Source organism: Medicago truncatula, chromosome 2 (assembly GCF_003473485.1).
Source record: "Medicago truncatula cultivar Jemalong A17 chromosome 2, MtrunA17r5.0-ANR, whole genome shotgun sequence".
NCBI lineage: Eukaryota > Viridiplantae > Streptophyta > Magnoliopsida > Fabales > Fabaceae > Medicago > Medicago truncatula.
Window position 1 is genome coordinate 45,957,056 of NC_053043.1, and position 16,889 is coordinate 45,973,944.

General features: G+C 32.3%; 1 long non-coding RNA gene across 1 annotated transcript; it reads left to right on the forward strand.

Annotated features, from left to right (window-relative positions):
* The first annotated feature begins 1,879 nt into the window (after nucleotides 1-1,879).
* LOC120575819 (uncharacterized) lies at nucleotides 1,880-16,302 on the forward strand. Its single transcript, XR_005644028.1, has 2 exons — nucleotides 1,880-1,926; nucleotides 15,489-16,302. It is a non-coding gene; the product is annotated as an uncharacterized lncRNA (long non-coding RNA).
* The last annotated feature ends 587 nt before the right edge of the window (nucleotides 16,303-16,889 follow it).

Genomic DNA, 16,889 nt, shown 5'->3' on the forward strand with positions numbered 1-16,889 from the left:
TGTTTGTTAGACATCGAGATGTACGAAGAGCAATAGATGAAGTTATAGCTGAAAAATTAGGAGTATATATATATATAATCAATAAAGGAAATGCATTAGTAGATTAACTGATGAAACTTAATCCTTGCAAATTTTTCTAACTTGATTCTTTCACAAGCAACTTTTCACAAAATCCTAACTTAAAATAATTGAAATAGTTGTACTGTTCAAACTGCCAAGTCATTGTAGATTGATAATTTAAAAAATACTTTGATACTGTAGTTTGGCTTTATCAAATGCATGTATCGATTTAAGGATACCTCCTATATGTCTTTAATCAATTTAAGACGTATTCTTGTTTCAAAAATGTTATCCAAGGCCTTAATTGAATTGATTCTAAACAATCCTGAATCGATTAAAGATATGAAAAGTAATTAACAGTATTTGAAATGCAAATCGATGAATTTAAAAAGAGTCTACCTATTATGCGTTTAAATATGCATGATTAAAATGTGATCTTTTCACACTTTTCCTAGTTCAATTGATCGGTCGATATTTGAGATCAACTAAGAACTAGACCCCCTTAATTTAACGTAAGAACGACAATCATCAAAACCTAATAAGTCTAAGACTATTAGAATCATGTAGTTAATGTCATGGTCAAAATAGTAAAATGGTGTTATTGTTAGTGACACAAATTGATTTGTCTGTTTCGTTGTCACAAAAAAAAAAAAAAATTTGTCCTTTACCAAAAATCAACTTTGACGATTAGATTTGAACAATAAAGTTGGTTCAAAGATGAATTTTAATATCGTCACAAAGAGTACCAGAAAAAACCAAGAGAAAGAAGTAGCAGTTACATCATAAGTTCAAAATTGCATAATGAAATAAAAAGCAAAGAACAAACTCTCCAAAAGAGCACAAAAGGAGATTAAATATTAATAGCCCACCACATATGATAGTTAAAAACAAAAGTTAGGTGATATGCCTTCGGCCACTAGAAAGATTGTAGCTTAATTTTCTCAAAGATGTTGAAGAGAGTCCCTCTTTTGATTGAAAACTCTAGAATTTCTTTCAAGCCAACTAATCCATACGAAAGAAAGTCAAATCAAATTAAGAATATTACAAACATTCTTAGTGAAGCCGCCAAACAATCCAAACCAAAGTAAATGTTTCGAAACTTGAGTCGGGTGAACCGTAGTTAAGCCTAACCAGTTATAAATACTAAACCAAATTTTGTCAAAGAAGTCGTAAGATATAATTTCAGCACATTGCTTTTGCAGAGGTTATACCGGTAATTTGTCTCTATCCAATTTGAAGGAGTATAGCTCTATTGTTCTGGCTAATAACTTGTTTTTTTTTTTTTTTTTTTTTATAATCTTTTTTAACTTATTTATAACTTAATTATTCTATTTATTTATCTTTAATAGGTTTGCTGATCGGATTCTTATACCACTTAGTGTTGCGGATGAGAATGACTTGGTTCTGGAAGACGGCTTTGATTTTCTCAATATCAGAGACTCACGATTCTTGTTCACTTATCGGGGAGTTCCATGGCTTCCCGATGTTACACTTTTGATTGAGCGTGAGTAACCTTGTTTTCTAATGTATTATAATGTATGTATTTTGATTTAACATCAAAAAAGTTTTGTTGATAACAAACTATGGTTCAGATCGGTATCTGTTTATTTAAATACACTCTTTTATGCGCAGCATTTTGTTGGGCTTGGTGTGTCTCTCAATTATTGAGAGCTACATACTCATTCCAACATTTCCGTCTGGGGCCGGCGTTATCCATTCAATGTATAATTAATGGAGTTCCAAACTATGCTGCTGATGGTGATATGAACAATATAAATGATGTGCTGGGTGTCTACGAAGCAGCATGTATTGCCCTAAGATTTGCCGTACGTAAGACACCGACAAGTTGAAATACCATACTTAAGGGTAAGTAACACACTGTTTTTTGTCTACAAAAAACTCACTCAGGCGTAGGAAGCCTAATCTACATTGCCATTAATATTTTATATAATATGCTATCCTTTTTGGCACTCCTTATAGGAGTTGTTTCTTCAGAACACCTTCCATTTTTGTTCCTTTTCCTATTTGGGCTAATAAGTTTATATTTGGGTTAAAAATCATATCAGATTTATCCAAATTAACCCTTTGTCCGGAGGCTTCTTGGTAAAGCTTTAGAATTTACATGATAACAGTCACCTCTTCAGGTTTAGCCCTACAAAAAAGGATGCTATCATCAGCATACAAAAGATGAGTAATTTCAGGGGCATTTGTAGCTATAGAAATGCCATGAATTAGGCCATCCTGCTGACTTTTAGTAATTAAACCAGAGAGGACTTCTGCACAGATAATAAAAATGTAAGGGGATAGAGGGTCTCCCTGCCTGATTCCTCTACTAGGATGAAAAAGATCAGTAGGATGACCATTAATTAGAATGGAAAAAGTGACTGTTCTGATGCAAATCATAATAACTTGAATAGATTAATAGGAAATCCCATAACACTTAAGGTATTTTCAACAAAATTCCATTGAAGGCTGTCATAGGCTTTAGCAATATCCAATTTGATCCCAACATAACCATTATTTTTAGTCCTGGGTTTTTGAGATAATGAAAGGCTTCAAAAACAATTAGAGTTATCAGTTATAAGCCTACCCGGAATAAAAGCACTTTGGTTATCAATAACAATATTGGGCAGGATTTGCTTAATTCTATTAGCCATTGTTTTTGTAATAATCTTTAACAGAACATTACAAATAGGATTATTAATCTTGGGGATGAGACTTATAAAAGTATAATTAATATCATCAATACTGTCTTTGTTGTTCAAAACATTTAAAACATGTTGCATAATGTCAGGACATATAATCTCACAATATTTTTGAAAAAACATAGCTGGAAAGCCATCAGGACTAGGGGCTGAATTGGCATTCATAGAGCTAATGGCTTCTAAAACTTCTGTTTCAGTAAAAACATTATAAGCCTACCCGGAATAAAAGCACTTTGGTTAACAATAACAATATTGGGCAGGATTTGCTTAATTCTATTAGCCATTGTTTTTGTAATAATCTTTAACAGAACATTACAAATAGGATTATTAATCTTGGGGATGAGACTTATAAAAGTATGATTAATATCATCAATACTGCATTTGTTGTTCAAAACATTTAAAACATGTTGCATAATGTCAGGACATATAATCTCCCAATATTTTTGAAAAAACATAGCAGGAAAGCCATCAGGACCAGGGGCTGAATTGGCCTTCATAGAGCTAATGGCTTCTAAGACTTATGTTTCAGTAAAAACATTATAAGCCTACCCGGAATAAAAGCACTTTGGTTATCAATAACAATATTGGGCAGGATTTGCTTAATTCTATTAGCCATTGTTTTTGTAATAATCTTTAACAGAACATTACAAATAGGATTATTAATCTTGGGGATGAGACTTATAAAAGTATAATTAATATCATCAATACTGTCTTTGTTGTTCAAAACATTTAAAACATGTTGCATAATGTCAGGACATATAATCTCACAATATTTTTGAAAAAACATAGCTGGAAAGCCATCAGGACCAGGGGCTGAATTGGCCTTCATAGAGCTAATGGCTTCTAAAACTTCTGTTTCAGTAAAAACATTATAAGCCTACCTGGAATAAAAGCACTTTGGTTATTAATAACAATATTGGACAGGATTTGCTTAATTCTATTAGCCATTGTTTTTGTAATAATCTTTAACAGAACATTACAAATAGGATTATTAATCTTGGGGATGAGACTTATAAAAGTATGATTAATATCATCAATACTGCCTCTGTTGTTCAAAACATTTAAAACATGTTGCATAATGTCAGGACATATAATCTCCCAATATTTTTGAATAAACATAGCTGGAAAGCCATCAGGACCAGGGGCTGAATTGACCTTCATAGAGCTAATGGCTTCTAAAACTTATGTTTCAGTAAAAACATTATAAGCCTACCCGGAATAAAAGCACTTTGGTTAACAATAACAATATTGGACAGGATTTGCTTAATTCTATTAGCCATTGTTTTTGTAATAATCTTTAACAGAACATTACAAATAGGATTATTAATCTTGGGGATGAGACTAATAAAAGTATGATTAATATCATCAATACTGTCTTTGTTGTTCAAAACATTTAAAACATGTTGCATAATGTTAGGACATATAATCTCCCAATATTTTTGAAAAAACATAGCAGGAAAGCCATCAGGACCAGAGGTTGAATTGACCTTCATAGAGCTAATGGCTTGTAAGACTTATGTTTCAGTAAAAACATTATAAGCCTACCTGGAATAAAAGCACTTTGGTTATCAATAACAATATTGGGCAGGATTTGCTTAATTCTATTAGCCATTGTTTTTGTAATAATCTTTAACAGAACATTACAAATAGGATTATTAATCTTGGGGATGAGACTAATAAAAGTATGATTAATATCATCAATACTGCCTTTGTTGTTCAAAACATTTAAAACATGTTGCATAATGTCAGGACATATAATCTCCCAATATTTTTGAAAAAACATAGCTGGAAAGCCATCAGGACCAGGGGCTGAATTGGCCTTCATAGAGCTAATGGCTTCTAAGACTTATGTTTCAGTAAAAACATTATTAAGGAGATTGTAGTCCTGACTAGAAACCCTATTCTTGACAACATCAAAAATGTTTTGGGAGTAAGCATATGTAGAGCTTGTAAAGTTGTCCTTTACCAAAAATCAACTTTGACGATTAGATTTGAACAATAAAGTTGGTTCAAAGATGAATTTTAATATCGTCACAAAGAGTACCAGAAAAAACCAAGAGAAAGAAGTAGCAGTTACATCATAAGTTTAAAATTGCATAATGAAATAAAAAGCAAAGAACAAGCTCTCCAAAAGAGCACAAAAGGAGATTAAATATTAATAGCCCACCACATATGATAGTTAAAAACAAAAGTTAGGTGATATGCCTGCGGCCACTAGAAAGATTGTAGCTTAATTTTCTCAAAGATGTTGAAGAGAGTCCCTCTTTTGATTGAAAACTCTAGAATTTCTTTCAAGCCAACTAATCCAGACGAAAGAAAGCCAAATCAAATTAAGAATATTACAAACATTCTTAGTGAAGCCGCCAAACAATCCAAACCAAAGTAAATGTTTCGAAACTTGAGTCGGGTGAACCGTAGTTAAGCCTAACCAGTTATAAATACTAAACCAAATTTTGTCAAAGAAGTCGTAAGATATAATTTCAGCACATTGCTTTTGCAGAGGTTATACCGGTAATTTGTCTCTATCCAATTTGAAGGAGTATAGCTCTATTGTTCTGGCTAATAACTTGTTTTTTTTCTTTTTATAATCTTTTTCAACTTATTTATAACTTAATTATTCTATTTATTTATCTTTAATAGGTTTGCTGATCGGATTCTTATACCACTTAGTGTTGCGGATGAGAATGACTTGGTTCTGGAAGACGGCTTTGATTTTCTCAATATCAGAGACTCACGATTCTTGTTCACTTATCGGGGAGTTCCATGGCTTCCCGATGTTACACTTTTGATTGAGCGTGAGTAACCTTGTTTTCTAATGTATTATAATGTATGTATTTTGATTTAACATCAAAAAAGTTTTGTTGATAACAAACTATGGTTCAGATCGGTATCTGTTTATTTAAATACACTCTTTTATGCGCAGCATTTTGTTGGGCTTGGTGTGTCTCTCAATTATTGAGAGCTACATACTCATTCCAACATTTCCGTCTGGGGCCGGCGTTATCCATTCAATGTATAATTAATGGAGTTCCAAACTATGCTGCTGATGGTGATATGAACAATATAAATGATGTGCTGGGTGTCTACGAAGCAGCATGTATTGCCCTAAGATTTGCCGTACGTAAGACACCGACAAGTTGAAATACCATACTTAAGGATAAGTAACACACTGTTTTTTGTCTACAAAAAAACTCACTCAGGCGTAGGAAGCCTAATCTACATTGCCATTAATATTTTATATAATATGCTATCCTTTTTGGCACTCCTTATAGGAGTTGTTCCTTCAGAACACCTTCCATTTTTGTTCCTTTTCCTATTTGGGCTAATAAGCTTATATTTGGGTTAAAAATCATATCAGATTTATCCAAATTAACCCTTTGTCCGGAGGCTTCTTGGTAAAGCTTTAGAATTTGCATGATAACAGTCACCTCTTCAGGTTTAGCCCTACAAAAAAGGATGCTATCATCAGCATACAAAAGATGAGTAATTTCAGGGGCATTTGTAGCTATAGAAATGCCATGAACTATAAGACTTCTGTTTCAGTAAAAACATTATAAGCCTACCCGGAATAAAAGCACTTTGGTTATCAATAACAATATTGGGCAGGATTTGCTTAATTCTATTAGCCATTGTTTTTGTAATAATCTTTAACAGAACATTACAAATAGGATTATTAATCTTGGGGATGAGACTTATAAAAGTATAATTAATATCATCAATACTGTCTTTGTTGTTCAAAACATTTAAAACATGTTGCATAATGTCAGGACATATAATCTCACAATATTTTTGAAAAGACATAGCTGGAAAGCCATCAGGACTAGGGGCTGAATTGGCCTTCATAGAGCTAATGGCTTCTAAAACTTCTGTTTCAGTAAAAACATTATAAGCCTACCCGGAATAAAAGCACTTTGGTTAACAATAACAATATTGGGCAGGATTTGCTTAATTCTATTAGCCATTGTTTTTGTAATAATCTTTAACAGAACATTACAAATAGGATTATTAATCTTGGGGATGAGACTTATAAAAGTATGATTAATATCATCAATACTGCATTTGTTGTTCAAAACATTTAAAACATGTTGCATAATGTCAGGACATATAATCTCCCAATATTTTTGAAAAAACATAGCAGGAAAGCCATCAGGACCAGGGGCTGAATTGGCCTTCATAGAGCTAATGGCTTCTAAGACTTATGTTTCAGTAAAAACATTATAAGCCTACCCGGAATAAAAGCACTTTGGTTATCAATAACAATATTGGGCAGGATTTGCTTAATTCTATTAGCCATTGTTTTTGTAATAATCTTTAACAGAACATTACAAATAGGATTATTAATCTTGGGGATGAGACTTATAAAAGTATAATTAATATCATCAATACTGTCTTTGTTGTTCAAAACATTTAAAACATGTTGCATAATGTCAGGACATATAATCTCACAATATTTTTGAAAAAACATAGCTGGAAAGCCATCAGGACCAGGGGCTGAATTGGCCTTCATAGAGCTAATGGCTTCTAAAACTTCTGTTTCAGTAAAAACATTATAAGCCTACCTGGAATAAAAGCACTTTGGTTATTAATAACAATATTGGACAGGATTTGCTTAATTCTATTAGCCATTGTTTTTGTAATAATCTTTAACAGAACATTACAAATAGGATTATTAATCTTGGGGATGAGACTTATAAAAGTATGATTAATATCATCAATACTGCCTCTGTTGTTCAAAACATTTAAAACATGTTGCATAATGTCAGGACATATAATCTCCCAATATTTTTGAATAAACATAGCTGGAAAGCCATCAGGACCAGGGGCTGAATTGACCTTCATAGAGCTAATGGCTTCTAAAACTTATGTTTCAGTAAAAACATTATAAGCCTACCCGGAATAAAAGCACTTTGGTTAACAATAACAATATTGGACAGGATTTGCTTAATTCTATTAGCCATTGTTTTTGTAATAATCTTTAACAGAACATTACAAATAGGATTATTAATCTTGGGGATGAGACTTATAAAAGTATGATTAATATCATCAATACTGCATTTGTTGTTCAAAACATTTAAAACATGTTGCATAATGTCAGGACATATAATCTCCCAATATTTTTGAAAAAACATAGCAGGAAAGCCATCAGGACCAGGGGCTGAATTGGCCTTCATAGAGCTAATGGCTTCTAAGACTTATGTTTCAGTAAAAACATTATAAGCCTACCCGGAATAAAAGCACTTTGGTTATCAATAACAATATTGGGCAGGATTTGCTTAATTCTATTAGCCATTGTTTTTGTAATAATCTTTAACAGAACATTACAAATAGGATTATTAATCTTGGGGATGAGACTTATAAAAGTATAATTAATATCATCAATACTGTCTTTGTTGTTCAAAACATTTAAAACATGTTGCATAATGTCAGGACATATAATCTCACAATATTTTTGAAAAAACATAGCTGGAAAGCCATCAGGACCAGGGGCTGAATTGGCCTTCATAGAGCTAATGGCTTCTAAAACTTCTGTTTCAGTAAAAACATTATAAGCCTACCTGGAATAAAAGCACTTTGGTTATTAATAACAATATTGGACAGGATTTGCTTAATTCTATTAGCCATTGTTTTTGTAATAATCTTTAACAGAACATTACAAATAGGATTATTAATCTTGGGGATGAAACTTATAAAAGTATGATTAATATCATCAATACTGCCTCTGTTGTTCAAAACATTTAAAACATGTTGCATAATGTCAGGACATATAATCTCCCAATATTTTTGAATAAACATAGCTGGAAAGCCATCAGGACCAGGGGCTGAATTGACCTTCATAGAGCTAATGGCTTCTAAAACTTATGTTTCAGTAAAAACATTATAAGCCTACCCGGAATAAAAGCACTTTGGTTAACAATAACAATATTGGACAGGATTTGCTTAATTCTATTAGCCATTGTTTTTGTAATAATCTTTAACAGAACATTACAAATAGGATTATTAATCTTGGGGATGAGACTAATAAAAGTATGATTAATATCATCAATACTGTCTTTGTTGTTCAAAACATTTAAAACATGTTGCATAATGTTAGGACATATAATCTCCCAATATTTTTGAAAAAACATAGCAGGAAAGCCATCAGGACCAGAGGTTGAATTGACCTTCATAGAGCTAATGGCTTGTAAGACTTATGTTTCAGTAAAAACATTATAAGCCTACCTGGAATAAAAGCACTTTGGTTATCAATAACAATATTGGGCAGGATTTGCTTAATTCTATTAGCCATTGTTTTTGTAATAATCTTTAACAGAACATTACAAATAGGATTATTAATCTTGGGGATGAGACTAATAAAAGTATGATTAATATCATCAATACTGCCTTTGTTGTTCAAAACATTTAAAACATGTTGCATAATGTCAGGACATATAATCTCCCAATATTTTTGAAAAAACATAGCTGGAAAGCCATCAGGACCAGGGGCTGAATTGGCCTTCATAGAGCTAATGGCTTCTAAGACTTATGTTTCAGTAAAAACATTATTAAGGAGATTGTAGTCCTGACTAGAAACCCTATTCTTGACAACATCAAAAATGTTTTGGGAGTAAGCATATGTAGAGCTTGTAAAGTTGTCCTTTACCAAAAATCAACTTTGACGATTAGATTTGAACAATAAAGTTGGTTCAAAGATGAATTTTAATATCGTCACAAAGAGTACCAGAAAAAACCAAGAGAAAGAAGTAGCAGTTACATCATAAGTTTAAAATTGCATAATGAAATAAAAAGCAAAGAACAAGCTCTCCAAAAGAGCACAAAAGGAGATTAAATATTAATAGCCCACCACATATGATAGTTAAAAACAAAAGTTAGGTGATATGCCTGCGGCCACTAGAAAGATTGTAGCTTAATTTTCTCAAAGATGTTGAAGAGAGTCCCTCTTTTGATTGAAAACTCTAGAATTTCTTTCAAGCCAACTAATCCAGACGAAAGAAAGCCAAATCAAATTAAGAATATTACAAACATTCTTAGTGAAGCCGCCAAACAATCCAAACCAAAGTAAATGTTTCGAAACTTGAGTCGGGTGAACCGTAGTTAAGCCTAACCAGTTATAAATACTAAACCAAATTTTGTCAAAGAAGTCGTAAGATATAATTTCAGCACATTGCTTTTGCAGAGGTTATACCGGTAATTTGTCTCTATCCAATTTGAAGGAGTATAGCTCTATTGTTCTGGCTAATAACTTGTTTTTTTTCTTTTTATAATCTTTTTCAACTTATTTATAACTTAATTATTCTATTTATTTATCTTTAATAGGTTTGCTGATCGGATTCTTATACCACTTAGTGTTGCGGATGAGAATGACTTGGTTCTGGAAGACGGCTTTGATTTTCTCAATATCAGAGACTCACGATTCTTGTTCACTTATCGGGGAGTTCCATGGCTTCCCGATGTTACACTTTTGATTGAGCGTGAGTAACCTTGTTTTCTAATGTATTATAATGTATGTATTTTGATTTAACATCAAAAAAGTTTTGTTGATAACAAACTATGGTTCAGATCGGTATCTGTTTATTTAAATACACTCTTTTATGCGCAGCATTTTGTTGGGCTTGGTGTGTCTCTCAATTATTGAGAGCTACATACTCATTCCAACATTTCCGTCTGGGGCCGGCGTTATCCATTCAATGTATAATTAATGGAGTTCCAAACTATGCTGCTGATGGTGATATGAACAATATAAATGATGTGCTGGGTGTCTACGAAGCAGCATGTATTGCCCTAAGATTTGCCGTACGTAAGACACCGACAAGTTGAAATACCATACTTAAGGATAAGTAACACACTGTTTTTTGTCTACAAAAAAACTCACTCAGGCGTAGGAAGCCTAATCTACATTGCCATTAATATTTTATATAATATGCTATCCTTTTTGGCACTCCTTATAGGAGTTGTTCCTTCAGAACACCTTCCATTTTTGTTCCTTTTCCTATTTGGGCTAATAAGCTTATATTTGGGTTAAAAATCATATCAGATTTATCCAAATTAACCCTTTGTCCGGAGGCTTCTTGGTAAAGCTTTAGAATTTGCATGATAACAGTCACCTCTTCAGGTTTAGCCCTACAAAAAAGGATGCTATCATCAGCATACAAAAGATGAGTAATTTCAGGGGCATTTGTAGCTATAGAAATGCCATGAATTATAAGACTTCTGTTTCAGTAAAAACATTATAAGCCTACCTGGAATAAAAACACTTTGGTTATTAATAACAATATTGGGCAGGATTTGCTTACTTCTATTAGCCATTGTTTTTGTAATAATCTTTAACAGAACATTACAAATAGGATTATTAATCTTGGGGATGAGACTTTAAAAGTATGATTAATATCATCAATACTGCCTCTGTTGTTCAAAACATTTAAAACATGTTGCATAATGTCAGGACATATAATCTCCCCATATTTTTGAAAAAACATAGCTGGAAAACCATCAGGACCAGGGGCTGAATTGGCCTTCATAGAGCTAATGGCTTCTAAGACTTATGTTTCAGTAAAAACATTATAAGCCTACCCGGAATAAAAGCACTTTGGTTATCAATAACAATATTGGGCAGGATTTGCTTAATTCTATTAGCCATTGTTTTTGTAATAATCTTTAACAGAACATTACAAATAGGATTATTAATCTCGGGGATGAGACTTATAAAAGTATGATTAATATCATCAATACTACCTTTGTTGTTCAAAACATTTAAAACATGTTGCATAATGTCAGGACATATAATCTCCCCATATTTTTGAAAAAACATAGCTGGAAAACCATCAGGACCAGGGGCTGAATTGGCCTTCATAGAGCTAATGGCTTCTAAGACTTATGTTTCAGTAAAAACATTATAAGCCTACCCGGAATAAAAGCACTTTGGTTATCAATAACAATATTGGGCAGGATTTGCTTAATTCTATTAGCCATTGTTTTTGTAATAATCTTTAACAGAACATTACAAATAGGATTATTAATCTCGGGGATGAGACTTATAAAAGTATGATTAATATCATCAATACTGCCTCTGTTGTTCAAAACATTTAAAACATGTTGCATAATGTCAGGACATATAATCTCCCCATATTTTTGAAAAAACATAGCTGGAAAACCATCAGGACCAGGGGCTGAATTGGCCTTCATAGAGCTAATGGCTTCTAAGACTTCTGTTTCAGTAAAAACATTATAAGCCTACCTGGAATAAAAGCACTTTGGTTATCAATAACAATATTGGGCAGGATTTCCTTAATTCTATTAGCCATTGTTTTTGTAATAATCTTTAACAGAGCATTACAAATAGGAATATTAATCTTGGGGATAAGACTTATAAAAGTATGATTAATATCATCAATACTGCCTTTGTTGTTCAAAACATTTAAAACATGTTGCATAATGTGAGGACATATAATCTCCCAATATTTTTGAAAAAACATAGCTGGAAAGCCATCAGGACCAGGGGCTGAATTGACCTTCATAGAGCTAATGGCTTCTAAGACTTATGTTTCAGTAAAAACATTATAAGCCTACCCGGAATAAAAGCACTTTGGTTATCAATAACAATATTGGGCAGAATTTGCTTAATTCTATTAGCTATTGTTTTTGTAATAATCTTTAACAGAACATTACAAATAGGAATATTAATCTTGGGGATGAGACTTATAAAAGTATGATTAATATCATCAATACTGCCTTTGTTGTTCAAAACATTTAAAACATGTTGCATAATGTCAGGACATATAATCTCCCAATATTTTTGAAAAAACATAGCTGGAAAGCCATCAGGACCATGGGCTGAATTGGCCTTCATAGAGCTAATGGCTTCTAAGACTTATGTTTCAGTAAAAACATTATAAGCCTACCCGGAATAAAAGCACTTTGGTTATCAATAACAATATTGGGCAGGATTTGCTTAATTCTATTAGCCATTGTTTTTGTAATAATCTTTAACAGAACATTACAAATAGGATTATTAATCTTGGGGATGAGACTTATAAAAATATGATTAATATCATCAATACTGCCTCTGTTGTTCAAAACATTTAAAACATGTTGCATAATGTGAGGACATATAATCTCCCAATATTTTTGAAAAGACATAGCTGGAAAGCCATCAGGACCAGGGGCTGAATTGGCCTTCATAGAGCTAATGGCTTCTAAGACTTATGTTTCAGTAAAAACATTATAAGCCTACCCGGAATAAAAGCACTTTGGTTATCAATAACAATATTGGGCAGGATTTGCTTAATTCTATTAGCCATTGTTTTTGTAATAATCTTTAACAGAACATTACAAATAGGATTATTAATGTCGGGGATGAGACTTATAAAAGTATGATTAATATCATCAATACTACCTTTGTTGTTCAAAACATTTAAAACATGTTGCATAATGTCAGGACATATAATCTCCCCATATTTTTGAAAAAACATAGCTGGAAAACCATCAGGACCAGGGGCTGAATTGGCCTTCATAGAGCTAATGGCTTCTAAGACTTTTGTTTCAGTAAAAACATTATAAGCCTACCTGGAATTAAAGCACTTTGGTTATCAATAACAATATTGGGCAGGATTTGCTTAATTCTATTAGCCATTGTTTTTGTAATAATCTTTAACAGAACATTACAAATAGGAATATTAATCTTGGGGATAAGACTTATAAAAGTATGATTAATATCATCAATATTGCCTTTGTTGTTCAAAACATTTAAAACATGTTGCATAATGTCAGGACATATAATCTCCCAATATTTTTGAAAAAACATAGCTGGAAAGCCATCAGGACCAGGGGCTGAATTGGCCTTCATAGAGCTAATGGCTTCTAAGACTTATGTTTTAGTAAAAACATTATAAGCCTACCCGGAATAAAAGCACTTTGGTTATCAATAACAATATTGGGCAGGATTTGCTTAATTCTATTAGCCATTGTTTTTGTAATAATCTTTAACAGAACATTAAAAATAGGATTATTAATCTTGGGGATGAGACTTATAAAAGTATGATTAATATCATCAATACTGCCTTTGTTGTTCAAAACATTTAAAACATGTTGCATAATGTCAGGGCATATAATCTCCCAATATTTTTGAAAAAACATAGCTGGAAAGCCATCAGGACCAGGGGTTGAATTGGCCTTCATAGAGCTAATGGCTTCTAAGACTTCTGTTTCAGTAAAAACATTATTAAGGAGATTGTAGTCCTGACTAGAAACCCTATTCTTGACAACATCAAAAATGTTTTGGGAGTAAGCATATGTAGAGCTTGTAAAAATATTTTGAAAATGTTTAGAGAAAGTGTCATGAATTTTGTTACTGTCCTTCCAATTGTTCCCATCTGAATCTTGAATATTGTGAATAAAATTCTTCCTTTTCCAAGTGTTGGCTTTATGATGAAAGTACTTGGTATTCAGATCTCCAGATTGTAGCCAATGCACTTTGAGAATTGAGACCACCATAATTCCTCTTGGTGTAAGAGATCATCTAGTTCAGCTTATGTTTTTCTGATTTTGAGCATAGTGGTATGATTAGGAATAGCATTTTTGAGAGAGCCCAAATAGGTTTGGAGATGTTTGATTTTAATTGGGATATTTCCAAATTTAGATTTGCCCCAAACAGTCATCTGGTCCATAGTATATTTGAGTTTCAAAGCACTATCTCCATTAGTAGAGTACCAAGCTTTTTTGACAATTTTGTTACTGTCTTGATCCTGTGTCCATAATTGTTGTGCTCATAATTGTTCAAATATATGAGGTTTAGGATGTCTGTAATATAGATGGCACCTTTTCATCACCTGCACAATCATTAATATAGATGTAGTTTTACAATCCTCCAATGACATTTTTACTATTATTTTATGGGTGCTGCTAACCAGTGCCCCCGGGGCACTGGATAAGGACAATTAATATGCATTAAATAAATGAATCTCATTTAATTCATCTCAAATAAATGTAAACTATGTCAATTAATTAAAACAAAAAATAGTTATATTTAATACTGCAAATTTTCTTTCCTTTACACAGTTAAATACCACACGAGCGCGTGCTTCTCATTCTTTTTCTTTGTGATTTTAATTTCGGAAATCATTCCCATTATATCCAACCTTCATTTCTTAATAATTTTTTTCCTGCAAACTTTACTCAAGGGATTTTTTTTTTACGTGATGTTAAAACAATAACATATAAAAACAAGAAAAAAAAGTTTGAATAATACCTAATAAATTCGGAATTCCAATAAATTGAGCGTATAAAAGAAATAGCGTAAAAAAAAAAGGAAATTTGAATAATAACTGCGGAATAGAATTTAGTACTGATGATGACAGAGAGATAATAGATAGCAGTCATATGGTTGTGTAAACAGATGGAATGGAAAGGACGCGTCTCTATAATAATTGTTGTGCCTTTGAATATTGAAAGAGTATTGAATATAGCTTTTATTATTTTTAATTAGTTGACATATATTATACTTTAATTGAGATGAATTAAGTGAGATTCATTTATTTAATTACTATTTATTGTTCCTTATCCAGTGCCCCGGGGGCACTGGTTAGCATTGCCCTTATTTTATTAATATTGTTTTTTTTTCTTCATTAATTGCAGAACTGTTCTACTAATAGTCAGTCATTCATAAATTTTTGTTATTTTCAAAACTTGGGACATACTTATAATCAGTTTTATTTTTCAATGTATTTACAGATTGCAGAGATCCAAGGGGATCCTTTTTCGATTCATCCGGATTCCTCGATACATTCTATCAGAGCCGCAATGGAAGATTTCGGTTGTTTAGTTGGTGCATTTGAATATGATGCCACTTTTGACCTTTATCTTGGTGTGAGTAAAATAACTTTTCTTAGCTTTTGAATGCAATGTTATTTAATATTATTTTCTAAGTTAATTTTTTTTTTCTTAGCCACCAAATGTCTATTTCATTGCACCTGCTGAAGGAGGTGTGAATCGACCTCTCCATTATGTTTTGATATGTGGTGTGGGTAGTCTGGATGATGCGGATGATGGGAGACCATTTCTGCAAATCCAAAATTCTTTTGGCACCAATTGGGGCAATGGTGGTTATGGCTACATAGCCAAGGATTTGTTCCACCATATCCATGGTCTGAGGGGGGTTACACTTTTCAGAGAGGAAGGGAGTTGTCCTCCACTTTATCTAGTGCACCCACAAAGTCTCTGCTTCATAAGGTGCAGAGAGGCTCGTAAGCATTGCTCCAAAATCTTCATCCAACAAGGCTGCTTAGAAGACTTATGTAATTGGTTCATGCTATGTTGTTTGCCTTTTTTACTTTTGTTGCTTATATTTCTATGAAGCTATACTATGAATATCATTTGTGAAACTTAGAAGACGTAATGTTTTAATGCTGGTGAATCGAGTAGACTATGAACACCTAAATGTATATCCCACATTAGCGAGACATAGTTGTGTGTATGGCTGTATGCTCATATTCTAGACTTTTTTTTAGACTATATATATAATATGTGATGTTTTTGACGTTGAACATATTTTTCTGATACTTCCACCCAAAAAAAATGGTCATTATATTTATGAACTACTAGCACTAGACAATGCAGATCCTATTTAGATAAACAACTTAATTTAGAGCTTATAGCATAAGCGTTTGAAAAAGAATCGTTGTTTTAATGTAGGACTATTGTTGCTTCTTTTCGATTTTTCTAGTATATTACTCCCTCCGTTTCAAAATAAAATGAGTGTCGTTTTAACCAATTTGCACACAGATTAAGGAATGGAATAAAGTAGTCAAATGTCATAGCAATTTTACTAAAATAACCTTACTTTACAAGAAAATGACAAACTTAAAGTTGTATTGAAAATTGTGTGAGAGAAAAAAATTTGAGTATTTATTGAAGGTAAAGTTGGAAGAAAAAAATTAAATTTGCATTGGAAATGTAAAGCGACATTCATTTTAAAATAATGTTTTTTTGCTAAAGCGACACTTATTTTGAAACGGGTGGAGTAATACTTTTAGCAACCATTCCTAACTCTTCGTTTTTACTTCATCCAATGTATAGGTTAAAAAAAGAACAAGATGTAGTACATAAACTTTTATCGACACAAACATAACATCT